General features: G+C 29.7%; 2 protein-coding genes and 1 long non-coding RNA gene across 5 annotated transcripts in view; 2 read left to right on the top strand and 1 right to left on the bottom strand.

Moving 5' to 3' along the window:
* The window catches only part of LOC131846023 (solute carrier family 12 member 6), a 334,208-nt gene that overhangs the window by 250,695 nt on the left and 68,982 nt on the right, over positions 1–14,531 (top strand). The window lies entirely within an intron of this gene.
* Positions 1–14,531, bottom strand: part of LOC131846030 (trypsin CFT-1-like) — an 86,870-nt gene that overhangs the window by 32,376 nt on the left and 39,963 nt on the right. The window lies entirely within an intron of this gene.
* Positions 1–14,531, top strand: part of LOC131846032 (uncharacterized) — a 33,129-nt gene that overhangs the window by 16,280 nt on the left and 2,318 nt on the right. The window contains exon 2 of the long non-coding RNA XR_009357666.1: positions 1,842–1,896. This is a non-coding gene — a long non-coding RNA (uncharacterized LOC131846032). The remainder of the gene's footprint in view (positions 1–1,841; positions 1,897–14,531) is intronic.

Genomic DNA, 14,531 nt, shown 5'->3' with positions numbered 1-14,531 from the left:
GTACAGTAAAGTTGTACTCTAAACTCTAACGTAGTATATATATTTATGTACTCGCCTATTCTACAACCTGGCGTCTACATAAGCTCGCGCTCTTTGGATTCCTTGCTGCGATATTCCCGGGATTTTATGTTGCTGTGTTGATTTTTAAGCATGACCTGGTTTTACACGGCATATACTCCAATGGACTAAAAGATTCAATGGACTATATATGGATCTTTGTTTTATACTGTCTTCGTAAACATCAAATATAACATAAGGTACTTTATTTACGCAGATTTCTCTAAATTTAATAACAGTAATATTAATCCCCATAAACAATTCACACAACGTCATCTAGTCCCAATGTAAGTTTATGTTATGGATAGATACTAAACAACTGATATAAACACATAGATATTTTTTTTGTAAATATAATATACATAGAAAGCACCCAGACCGATACAAACAATCATACTCATGAATACAAATGTTTGTACCGTGAGAGATATCGAACCCGCAACCATTGTAAGTAAATTGGTGAGCTCAACCGCTAGACCAACGAGGCTATCAAAATGTAATAACTGATGACTACAAAACTCTTAAAACACATTATCAGCATAAATATATTGATTTATAATGTAAACAAATAAATTACTTATTTTAAATGTAATGAAAAATAAATATTTTATTCACTATACCTGATACATTAGGGAACTCCGGCTATGTCTTCGCCAAAAAGAAAATGGAACTTATTAAATTAACATGTTTGCTTTAAATTGTGCGTCTCCTTTTTTCTAACAAAATGGAAATGTCGAATAGTCTCCTGTATTTTTTATTCTAAATATTTACTTAAATTTATAGTTCTTATATAGTACATTTTTCAATCGAACAAAATGGAATGTCCAATAGACTTTTCTGTTGTCTACTGTACTGGCTAATCAGAAATGTATTTTTTATTCTAAATATTTACTTAAATTTATAGTTCTTATATAGTACATTTCTTTTTATCACTTCACTGTCTTGTCAATCGTTTCTAATATAATATGGCTTTGTATTCCAAGTATTTTTCTGTATTTTATTTTTACCTATACCCATATAGAATAAAACTAAAAAAAATCTAATATTCAATTAAATCAGTTAACTTAATGAAAATAATTATTTTTCTTCATAGGTTTACTAATAAATAAAAAAATGCATTATTTATAGTCTAGCCTATAAGTCCTGACGGTAACATTGTTTGTAATTGTACCTAAATACCTGGAAACTCAGGACTTATTTTAGAACATACAATTTTAGATGTTTAACCACTAAGTAGGTACTTTTCTTACATGACTTTTATGTTTAAATAGATGAATGTTAAGTACGTTCAATTGTCCTAGTTACTTTTTAAATTTACAACTTTACAACCAACTGCTAAACAGCTGGTTTTGTAAGTAGTTACTATGTAAAATTATGTTATCTGTGATAGAACTATCCTAATTTCAATTATTAAATAAGCCTCCGTATAAATTAAAACCATAAAAAAGTGAACAGAGCTAGCAATCTGCCCCAGCATCAGTCGATCAATTAACATTATGATATCTTTGTCTGGGTATCAGCAACATTCCCATATTATCTTCATTATCGACATGATTACCTACTATACAAAATAGGCAGAGGAAACCAAATGTCAAGATATTAATTTATGCATTTATACATATCACATACTTTTATGTTAATACATTATCGACAACGAACATGCAAATCTACACCAAGACTCGTAATTTGCTAATCAATATAAAAAAATATCATTCGTCATTGTTATTCATGATTAATTTGTATTCCAAAGTGCTATTAATAATAATTTTATATTTTTGTTACAGGTAAATGGAACTTATCGGTATTATTGGAGTATTTCACGTAAATACTATTATTAAGGTGAGTTCTACTATATAAATTTATTAAATGATTTGATAATGTCCAACTAACATTGTTTTTTACACTATTCATAAATTAAATTTAAATTTAAAAGGCTATTATTTGTTTTACTGGAATGGCAATAAAGTATATAGCTTACCTTATGGTAAGTACTTGAACAGCACCAGGAACATCATGACATATGATAACGTACGTGGTGACTTTATTCGTTAGGTATCATTACGAAGGACTAAGATGCCTCCACACCAGGGTTGCCAACCTTAAAACATTTGGTCTCATATGAAGCTCACTTTAACTGGACGCTTTACACGACACATTCTATCACGCGCCATCAGGAGCGAATTGGCGACGGAAAGCCAACACGCAATCGTGTGTGATTCCACAGATTAAATTTTTCCAAGAAACGTTTAAAATTTATAAATTATCATTAACTCTGTAATCAGATGTCCATTTTGAAATATTAATTATTATAAATGACGCTAAAGCACTCACGATTGAATAACGTGAGAATACGCCAGAAGGTGGTACGCGTCCTTCTCTTTCTGTTTTTCTCTAATATATTATACCGATTCCCGTGTGAAAGTGCGTACAAACCTCATACATTATCATCTTTTAACCTATTACCTCGTACAAACTTGTATGAAGATGAAAGTCTCTTGTACTCAGAAAAGGCCAAAAATCTCAGACTTGTACAATTCTTATAGTAGGCCTACCTGGTGATTACTCTTTTTATGGTAGCAACTCATCCTTCAAACTGATACAGCTTACGAAATACCACTAACATTGTTTTATTATTATTCTAATTCTAAATATTCATATACGCAGGTAAGATGTCGCAGGGTAGCACACCTTCTATATAACTTTTTCGTTGATACACTAAAATTTTAGTGAAAATTACACCAATATAAACTAACCCGTTTCAGAGATACAAATAAATGTTTTGCATTGATCTGTTTATGGTTTGTAATTGAATTACTTTTTATATTTCCCCAATTACAAATCAAAGTAACAGCAAACAAGAAAAGAAACAATGGAAAATATTTTATTTATGCAGATTTCTTCCCGGTAAATACAAAAATAAAGCGCCATTTGTATGAAAGCTTTCTAATAGAGACAATAGGTAACTAAGGAAAACAGACCAAGGCCGAAGTCTATTGTTTGCCCTTTTGAAAACAATTAGTATGCCATTAGACAGTTGTGGATCCACAAAGACGAGAACATCCCTCACTAGAACTTTGGAGAAATCTTATACAATTCAAGTCGCATTATAAATTTGCAGTACTTGAAGAATGAACTACCGTCCGAGAATTTTTCGAGAGACTTTAACATGGGGTTTTTCAAAAAGGATATATTGAGGTTTCATAATGGTCAGTAATGTTCACGTGACACTCCTAGTGTTTCAGGCGCCCATTGGCTTCGATAAAATGCAAAAAAAAATGTTTAATCAGTAATTGTTTCATTCAATCGTAATAATCGGTATCTCTGTTTGTGGAGAACAATACAATTTCTGAGTTTTTAATTAAAAAACCGCTTTTATGGCCCTTTAACAAATTGATTGTCGAATTCAATTAATGAAAAACATCATGGCTTATCCATACGGGGTTTATTCATTAAGTGTTCATTCGTTTCATTCAGTGTACATTATTGACACTTAATAAATAGGTACTGCAAATGTTACATTAATAAAATAGTACCTTTTTAGTACTCATTAAAAATGCTACTTATAATCTTTTATAGCAATTATATTATCTGTGATTTATAGTAACTATATTATTAGGTTTACTTACTATTAGGTTCTTATTTATAATAACCTAACAGTAAGTAGTAACCGTCTCCTATATACATACATGAATTGCAAAACGAACATCACGTAAGCATATGATACCACTAATTCGTTACAATTCAGGAGGATAAGATGTCATTCCTCTTTTCTTGTAATTTCACTCCCCCTAAAACACAACTTACATACTTGGCGGCTGAAATTATCACTTATTCACAGAGATACCTCTGACAACGTATTCGACATTCTACCTCATTAAATATGTTCCGTATCGATGCCAATAAGGAATTCAAAAACTGTATCGTTTGCCTCATAGTTAGGAATATTAGCCGTTCAGTAGCCTGATAATGGTAAAAAATAAAGTTAAAGTTATTATATTATTAAGACCGGCGCATTCGCATCCACTTTTTGAGAATCTGTAATTGGTTTTATTTTTAATTGTCAATTATTCACTGCCGTACGTTCTAATTAAAGAAATATTACTTAGTTCAGTATTTAGTGAAATTCAATAGAATAAAATATAAGTATAATATTTTTTTAATTCGAAATACAAAGCAGATTAGATTAATTTCTCGAACGATAAAACTGCTAACAATACTTGCTACAATTCTCCTGAGCAAAATAATTTCATCACCGAGCGTAATACTCATAAAAAGTTGTGCACTTTTATTTTTACGGTTTTCATCCACTTTTATAACGAGAACTGAACTTTAATAAGCAACAAAATGCAGCTGGAATATTATTAACTCAATTTAAACTTAATATTCTGGGAAATACTGTCGATAATAATTTCGTGTTAACGAGGGTTAGAGCGGAATTAATCCGCCGGACATTTAGGCAAACGTTTATGGATAACTGACATCGCATGTTGGAATAATTGCATATTAAACCACACGTAGATCTAATTTACATTCGTATAAACGCGTTTTCGTTAATATTTTTATAGGACTAATGGTAAATGGTGACCAATTCAAAGTTATTATCTGATATACGACACTTAATTCTGGATAAGAACCTTATACTACACATACTATACATTGTATTCTAGATATACTCGTACTAAGCATTGAATTCTAGTTTATATAATCATAATTTTTTGTTTATAACTTTATAAGGAATGTTATTATTTCATAAACTTCTATTAAAGCCCATATACAATACAAGATATTTTTTTTTGTTCTCTTTATCATATCAATTTACTCTATGATATGTTTATTAATGTATGTAGTCCTTTATTTGTTTAAATAAAATTTGTATATTATATTTATTTTATATTTTTACTGTTTTAATACACAATATAAACACAAAAGGTTAACATTTAATATTATTTACAATTGACAAGGGACAGGTGTAAATGAATATTTACATTGTTAAATAAGGCTACAACATTATTACAAAGTTTAGACACCTCAGCGTAAACATATCAAGAGCCTCTCGTTCCCACATAAGCACTTTATTTGTTTTCAGAAAGTAAATTTTGGGACGTCTTGCCGCTTTGCTGTCGGAATGTTGTTAACAACCAGTCGAATTTATTTATTAAACTCTTCCACATATGCCTAAAATAATCATACATCAATCATTATCATTGTATATACATATATAAAAACCTGTTCACGCTATAGAATATAGGAGTTAATAGTGTATCTTAAGATAAAATTAATGACTTACGAATGACTGTCGAGAAAGAATACCTTAAAACTCCCAATTAACACTACCAGTAAGATAAAAACAGAATGGTTATTTCAACAAACGATTAAGAAACACAACACAGTAAGAAAGAAATCTAATTATCCTTTTTATATACTTTGAAGAACTAAAACACGAATGTCTTCAAAATAAGACCATTGAAAATAAACCAATTAACAAAAAATAATGTTTAAAAAGAAAGAGACAAGATTTTTATTTTTAAACTAACCTTATAAATTTAATATATTTCGAAACTGAACAAATTACAGGATACATGTTAGTCCTCGGATTTGGCAACTTGGCATTTGGCGTCACATGTGATGTACCACAATATCCATTGACCACGGTTGTCACTTACCGTCAGGTAGACGGTGAAGTTGTTTCCCTTTCCAATTAAAAAAATAGTGACCAATAAATACCATGAGCAGCTCTATAAAGTATAAGGAGCACAGGCGATTACAATACGTAGAATTTACACTTGTATATATAAAATTAAGATAATTATGCCAACATACATAACACATAACTTTGGAGCGTGACTATAATGCATTGCTATTTTGTTGTGGTGCTCAATAAGGCAAGTTGCCGTATTTTACCGTACCTGAGCACATTATCAGTACTCACTGGCAGAATAAAATTTTGTGCATAAAGTAGACCCGGTGCGGGTTTCGAGCCCACTGTTACATATTTTATGAATGCCTCGTTTACACAGAATATTTGATGGCTGCAGCGTTTTATGTGAATTTCTGAAAGGGGTATATTAACCTACATAGTAAAGTACTTTTAATGGTGTTTAAGTTAGTTACGGAAAATATTATAAATGTTTATCCCAAATATTTCATCTAAGAGATCTATGTTCCGGTGTAGGAGATAAATATCAACTATGCTATGTAAATATTTTTTCATCCTTTGTTTAAAAGGGACACTAATTAAATGGAAACTCTAAAGAGCACTGCAAAAACTTTATCTCAGTCCACCGCCCACAACTTTGTCTTAGGTCTTTAATTAAACCAACCACTCAGGGGCCAAACTGATCGGTAGCAAGATGGAAATCAATAGTGAACTTAATGATTAGTAATAAAAATATTTATAGAAAATGTACGGATTTTAGTCTGGTAAACATCTTATTAGAATGATACTGGTCAGTGACAATTATGGTTGTCATGTTCATAAAAGGTTCAAAGAAGTTGCATTGAGCCCAGTATCGTAATTTGTGATTATCTAACACTTCTTCATTATAAGTATATATTTTACAATTATTTACAATTTATCCTTATTATTTTTTATATAATATAAAGTATGATATAATAAAATGTACAAAAAGCAATTTCAATTTACATGTAAGTATATGTTTAGAAGACAAGTTTGAAAAGATGAAATCCGAAAGCAAATCAATAGAAGGTCGTAGTTAAAAACAATGACGATTAATTTTTAATATGTGAAATCGGATAATTTAAAGGATTATTTTATATACAATTTGTGGTCATATAAATGTTGTAGAGATATCTTTTATTGACACATTTTGGATTATTTTGAACAATTATTTTGAATTAAGAACTCACGGGTCTAAACGTTTACCCTGCGGCATCCCAAGTGATTTAGAGCGGAATAAGCTGCAGACATGTCGTTAGGAAAATCATTTTCTCGGCTCTGAGAGCAGATGATGTTATTAGAGGAATTCGTTCACGCCACACAAACATAACTCAACGCTGGTATTATCAACATACGTACAGTTTATATCATCAAAGGCTTATAAGAACCCGAAACGGCCTTCCTTCCTACATTTGATATCTCCATAATATCAAATGGTAATATTATTACCGCCTCATTATAGTATGTCACAAAAATTGTATATTATTTAATCTTTAGTAAATTATTTTAAAAGTCACAAGTCAAATATAATTTCAACAGTGTTGCAAACTCTTTGCATATTGTATATATATATTTACTTTTCTAATTAATTTAGTATATTTTTTGTAATATTCAATTGTATCATGATTTTTTTCACTGTTCTTACACTATCCGTGTCTACATATATTACAAGTTTTGAAAGTTTTTATCTTTTATTTCATTTATCTTAAATATAGGTACTGTCCACATATCTATTGCCCACAAACTGAGTTCATAAAAAGAGAACATTAATCCTATAGTATTTTTTTATTTTTCTTCGTTACCTTATTTACCATATTTTTTAAATTGATGCTTTTTCTGTTGTTCCATATAAATTTTATCAAAATATTAACGGTAGTTTTTGAGCGTGACCTGAACATGTTTATTTTCATAAATGTATACAATAATACCACAATATGACAAATGAACGTCCAGATTTGTGGGCGTGTGGTGAGCCAAATCGTTAAGGGCTTTTTATAATGTTATCGTTGAACGCCTTTGAAGGATATTTTTAAGAGCCGTCATTATAGCTGGCCCATCCGTCATACTCATGAACGAGTACTGCTTGCCACTTGTAGGGTAGTCTTTTCAAGACTACTGTAAAGAAAATTATAGTCTCATAGTCTGTTCTGTGATGTTCACATATAATTTAGGGCATGTCGATTACGTTGTTATTACTGCGGCAGGCTATTTGACTATGTAGGTTTCTAACATAAAAAAAACTCGAATAACATATTTGACGAAGCTTTCTAACATTACATAGGACACATTTATTTATAAGACTTGAAAGAAAAAGAAGTACTTCCTGCTTATCTTGTTTCGCGTCGTGAAAACATCTCTTTGAAATTGTGATCATCCCCTCACATATTACAAATCCTTACACAAAGAAAACCACGGCGCTCGGGGCTTCTCATTGCTTAAAACAAGTGTATTCACATTTGTTTCGGCTTGCTCGTGCCACACGTAATTCGCTGGAACCGACATCAATCAACGACATAACTCACAATTCCTAAAGTTATTGTATTCGAATTCAATATCAAAAGGTAATCTCTGTCGATTTGACATATATGTAGTTATATTCTGAAACCATTAACGAAATCTACTAAATTGAGTAAAATGGTTATATAATGATTTTATTCATATATAATTGGATTGGCCAATAAGCCGATTACCCGCCTGATAGAAAGCGTTAAATCCGGGCCTATACATATGAACAAAACCTCTGACATAACGTAATCATGTGATACCCATTGTATTCTATATACGATAACTAAAGCGTTTTGGCTCCCTGTAATTCCCTACTGCCATTCTCATACTTCTACCGAAATAAAGATTACAAAACTAGCAGTTATATTTAAGCTATATGGTGAAATAGATAAAATAGAGGTCTCCACGCTGACAACTTTGTACAAAGTCTGTGACAAAATAAAATAAATAAAGTATATACTTTATTAATAAATTTTATTAAACTTTATTAATAAAATTATAAAGAAATAAAGTATATACTTTATTTATTTTATTTTTTTCAGTCACAGAGTCTAACTTTAATATATATATGTAATATGTAGATACCCGATCTACAGGTATGATAAATCCTAAAAATCCTATCAAGGGTTAACATTTATTAGAATCAAATCAGGATCAAATCCAAATCGCATGAATGGCATTTAGGCTGTGGTATTCACCTTTTTTATGATATTATTGACGGTTTATTTCAAAGACATAAAATATATTTCCATATCTGTAACATTTGCGTTAAATTGGCTTTATTTTAGAGATCCTATCAGAATCAGCACTAGAGACACGCAACACAAATACGGATATATCAATATAATTTTATATCTACGCGTTGTATAAGTCTGCTGTTTCATGATCCTACCCAATTTTTATGATCCTGTGATTTCATTTGACACATCCGAATTGATGGTTATTTGATGCACCATAAAAGAAATATTATACGTTATAAAGCATCTTAATAAAAAAAGAACAGCTTTTATTAATATTATTATAAAATCGAATCTTGCCTTTCAATTATAAATGTTAAATAGTCACCAAATTAAGTAGTAAATAATGTAAATATGTTGACTATAAAAAAACAACAGTCAAGTTTCGCATAAAAAATGGCATAAGTGTTTACAATTTTGAATAGGGATATTGATATAGATATAGGGATGAATATTTATACGTTTGAGTATTATTGTGCATCGAAAAACGAAAGTCATTTTTTCCAGCGACCAGTAAACTAGGCTTAGAAAAACCATTTTATGACCCTAACGTTTCTTAAGATACAACTAGGTAACATTGTTTTATATTGTTATATCACAGAGTAAGTATAATCTAAAAGTAATCACCTAAATATAAATGAAACTAAATATGTAATAATATTATTCCTTTGGCTGTCCACCCGGAGATTCATTGTCCTGATGACAGGGTCATAGCGTAGCAAGGAGGGAGTGATCCCAAGTGATTCGCTCAAGCGTCGCAGTTGAACAGGGTTGCTTAACAACCTGATATTTCTTACCTGAAATTATAACTTGAATAAGTTCATTAAATCGTACTCTACATGTCTAGAAGAATAATAATACATTGAAACATAGACAATAAATCCTTTCAATTGACAATATTATCATATAATGGAATATAAATAAATTGTATTGAATGAAATTAAAATTTAATCGGCTACTTTTTAAATATCAATAAATAAAAATGTAAAGTAAATGGTTTTTTATTTGGGTAGCTTCAATATGTAAAGGAATGCATGTCTTAAATATGTAATTTCAAGATGATACCATCAAATATTTATTTTCATTTAGACATTGGATTTATATATTGTGAGATTTACAAGACATTTATACAAATTCCAAGATTCAGTAGAAGAGAAGTATCCTCAATATCTGCTACAATGCTACATGCACACACTCTGTATTGATGCTAGGAAATTATAAATAATACCGTATAATCGAATCTGGTTTTTATCCATGCACTGGTAGATTATTTTAAATCATTTATATGGTTTATATACCACCCCCAACTTAAGGCATATCGGAGTAGTGATAGGGAGTGCCTGATCGCTTCCTAAATCACTCCGTGTGTGAAAACGACTTGATCGTATTTCATCGAATATTTTGCGACAAAAACGTTACGTATTATTCTCAAGGCCGAGATTAATTTTGTTCTGAAGAAAAATTGTAAGTAAAAATATGCCCTTTGTACTAAAATATCACACTCAAATAGTACAGTAAAAAAGTCTGTAATAATATTAAAATGAATGTTTATCATGTCTGCATGTATTTTATTTTGCACACGATAACCAATATTATACTCGTAACTACAAAATTAAAATGTGACCACAGATGTCTGTAGACTACGGTAACCGTTTACCATCAGATACCAGTAGTATAAAAAAAGCCTGTGTATTGATGGGGGATGGCTAACAATTTCTGAAATTAGTATTACGTAATTTGTGGATGGTGATCGTAGCGTAATTAATAACACATATACAAATATATACTACTCGTAATTACATAAAAGATTATCTTCCTTATTTGGACATCTCTATTATTACAAACTAACGAGCTAATAATGAAACTTTCGGAAACCAGGGAGTGGTAGATACAAAACATAAACTAACAAATCAGGCAACCCTATCATAAATAGGGCAACACACGCGTGTCCACAAATCACAACGCGACGCTAATGTGCGTTATATTTTTGCGTTGATTCTTCTTTCTCCTCCCTTCCCTTTCTCTCTATCATATAAGTTCACTCACGTTTTTATGTTTCATATTTGCTATTTATTATATAATGCCATATCACATAAACTATTTTATATTCAGCATATAAAATAAAGAACACTTGACAGTATTTTACGACTTCCATACCTATTGTAGGAGTATTCAAATAACTGTAATAAAATTATTATTTAAGAACTTATTAATAGGTCTTTGAAAACGCACAAATATAAAGTATCAAATTTCACAGTTCTTCAAACAAACTTTTAATATATAATTGGTCAACTTCATTACTTTCTCAAGCTAGTCATAGTAGAAGTAGGTATGCATGAGATCTTTTTCTCACCTATTTCAGCCGCTAAGCAGCTTTCTTTATATACGTTTTAGTCTTAAGATGAGATAAGGCTGTGAAAACAGTGGATACAGATATGACATTTTATCCTTTGGAAATGACTACATATGAATGGGGTACTACCCCAGGAGTCATATGAAAACATAATGCTCGAGATACTATTCATGTGTAAAGGCAGCTTGTTTTTCATTTCAATTCATATTAATATATTAAAATAGTAGAAAATATAACTTAATTAAGTCTCTAATATTTTAAAAGAAATACGTAGGTAGATGTAAAATTAATAAACGTTGAAAATGTAAAAATAAGTAATTATTACAGGTACAGTCTTTGTACAATTTATACAATACAAACCCCTTTCTAATTTGTAGATTAAATAGAATTAAATATTAACTTTATAATTAAGAAACGCGGGTGCTCCGGTGCTTCCATGATTGAAGTCAAACTCTGTTGCTAGCCGTTGATTTCTATAAAATATCATCTGCTAATTCAATATCGTACCGCACGTAACATATACAAAAAATTAAATAATTGACTGAGTTTGTGATTGATTGAGTATACGAAAATTTATAATGGTTCATTAAATTAACAATGGAGAATAAAGTATCATTTAATATAGTCTAACATTACATTTTTATGAACCGAAATGTAATCCTTACCTTTTACTAGCCGCAATTCTTAAGTCCTAACGGTCAGGTGAAGAATTTTTATGTTGTCTGGTTATAGTCACATTACATGTCCCATGCACAATTACTGTCATAACTTCAAAGATATTGATCATTCGAGTGACCATAAAATAACGATTACTGTCTCGTTTAACTCCTGATCATAGTTTTATTGATTACACTCCATTTACTATTCAATGTCGTTACAAACAATTAACGTCCAATTATGTTTGTGTAATGATCAAAGGAATATGTCTCTTCGTAACATTATAAATAAAAAGAATAATTTTCTTTGACGATTCGTTAGAAATAAATTCGTAGAATCTTATGAATGAAGTGCTACTATTATTTATTGGTAATTTAATCATTTATATTACTGATAGCACAATCTAAGCGTAATTTATATGTAAAAACATTGTAAAACTATTTTTTTGTGTAATGATCAAATAAATATGGCTTTCCATATAATTAAGTATAAATAAAATCATTATATTCTTTGACGATCTGTAAGCAATTCATTCGTGGGTAGAATCTTATAAATGAGTATCTTGTAAATGAATCTATTACTGGTAATTTTATTATTTACACTTATCTAAGTTTTTTCTGTCTGTATTATAATTTATTGAATAAAATTTCGCAAGATTACTTAAAATATATGTCGTAGTTCTTCCCATGATGTCCCGTGTTCTTGGGATTCTGGTGTTTATTCTAAAATGTTCCTTTTTCTGAGTTAATAGAACAAGCTCAGACTTAACAAATTATATCAAATAATAAACGTAATGTATATATTAGTATTATAATAAAGTCTACTGTAATAAAATATAAACTCACCAGTTTATTTATCTTCACGTAATGCGATAACTTTGTAAATTATATATAAATTTCATTGATTTCTGTTCTATTTTCTTCGATAGTGATCTAATAAGAATTAACTAAATTAGGAAATTGGTACGATCGATTGGCGATGTTAATTTTTCTGTTTGATATGTATCTGCTGACACCGACCACTATTATATAATACAATATAATACTATTAGGTATTTAGTTCTTGAGACTAATCGCGGCATCATTTAATTGTAATTATTATAAGGATTTCTAACTTATTTAACTAAAAATGGTCCATGATGTAAGAATTTTTGATGTTACTTAAGTATGTATTCATTTGAGATTTTCCGTTATAAAAGAAATATCTTGCCCCTTGATACCATAGATTTAGAGAGATTATTTATTATACCTGTGCAAGATTAAGGTCATTAATGTTAACAAATACCATTAAAGAATATAGGAAAAGTCTTAAATCCCAAAAAATATATCTCTCTATAAGCTATTAGGTATGGCTTCCCACTGACAATAGCCGGATAATAATCTGCTGACTCTCTTGTAACTGAGATATTCATATATGTATATATGTATTTTTATGTCCGCTAGCTGTTTCTCATATAGATGTGTAATTATGACATTAAAAATACAGAAAATTATACAAATTGTCTAAAAAAGTACTTTTGTATTAATAGGTTTTTGAGCGCTATTATTGTAATTTAAATCGAAAATACTTCAACTAGTATTCTGGAAAGCTACCGAATAAAAGTAATATAAAACAGAACTCTAAATATATATTACGGTGAATATATATATATCTGTGTAATAGGTATATGCACTGGATTTTAATAGGTTAAAAGTCAATTATCTGGTGCCTTTTATATTTTTAATACAATAATGTATAATATACATATGATACAATATGAAAGCAAAATGGGTAAAGTGTGAACAGAGTAATGAATGATGTTTTTTTCTAATAATTTAAATTATATTTCTTTTAAGAAAAAATATATCACGTACATTTTCTGCATAGATCGCGTATATTTTCCGTCACGTACTCTTATAGGTACAGTCACGTATAATAATATTAATATAAGAAGCATTTTCATACTCTGTCGCATAATTTATTAATTCTACGCGTCACACCGCGTTTCCACCAAAAAAACCTTTTGTATTTTATACAGTTACACATATAAAATATGTTTAAAACATTTATAATATTCACAGCAAGATTTATACTGATGTATAAATACATAAACAGTAATTTTTATTGTAAAAGTGTTATACGGGGCATTTAATCTAAAATAATTTCTAGTAATTATTTATTTTTATATTACTTTAATGCACACAGTTCTAAAAGTAACAGTACATTTGGTGGTTTAAGACCTATTTATTTATGAATTAAACCTTTATCTAACCCTTGAAGGACAAATATTTAATAAACTAGCTAGCCGCCCCGGCTTTGCACTGGTGTACATGTATTACACATATAAATCTTCCTCTTGAGTAACTCTATCTATTGCTAAAAACTACATTAAAATCCATTGCGTAGTTTAAAATATCTAAGCGCACAGACAGCGAAAGCGACTTCTTGATATCGTTCATAAATTACTATACATAAATAATAAATGACTACGCAAGCTTTTAAGAATAATGTGTTAAAACGAACTAACATCCCTTACATTTAATTCGTTCCGCTTCGTTCCTGGTCG

This window comes from Achroia grisella, unplaced genomic scaffold, assembly GCF_030625045.1.
Source record: "Achroia grisella isolate CSIRO2021 unplaced genomic scaffold, CSIRO_AGI_Agris_v1 utg487, whole genome shotgun sequence".
Classification (NCBI taxonomy): Eukaryota; Metazoa; Arthropoda; class Insecta; order Lepidoptera; family Pyralidae; genus Achroia; species Achroia grisella.
The sequence above is the reverse complement of the archived record's forward strand: the minus strand, read 5'-3'. Positions and strand labels throughout refer to the sequence as shown.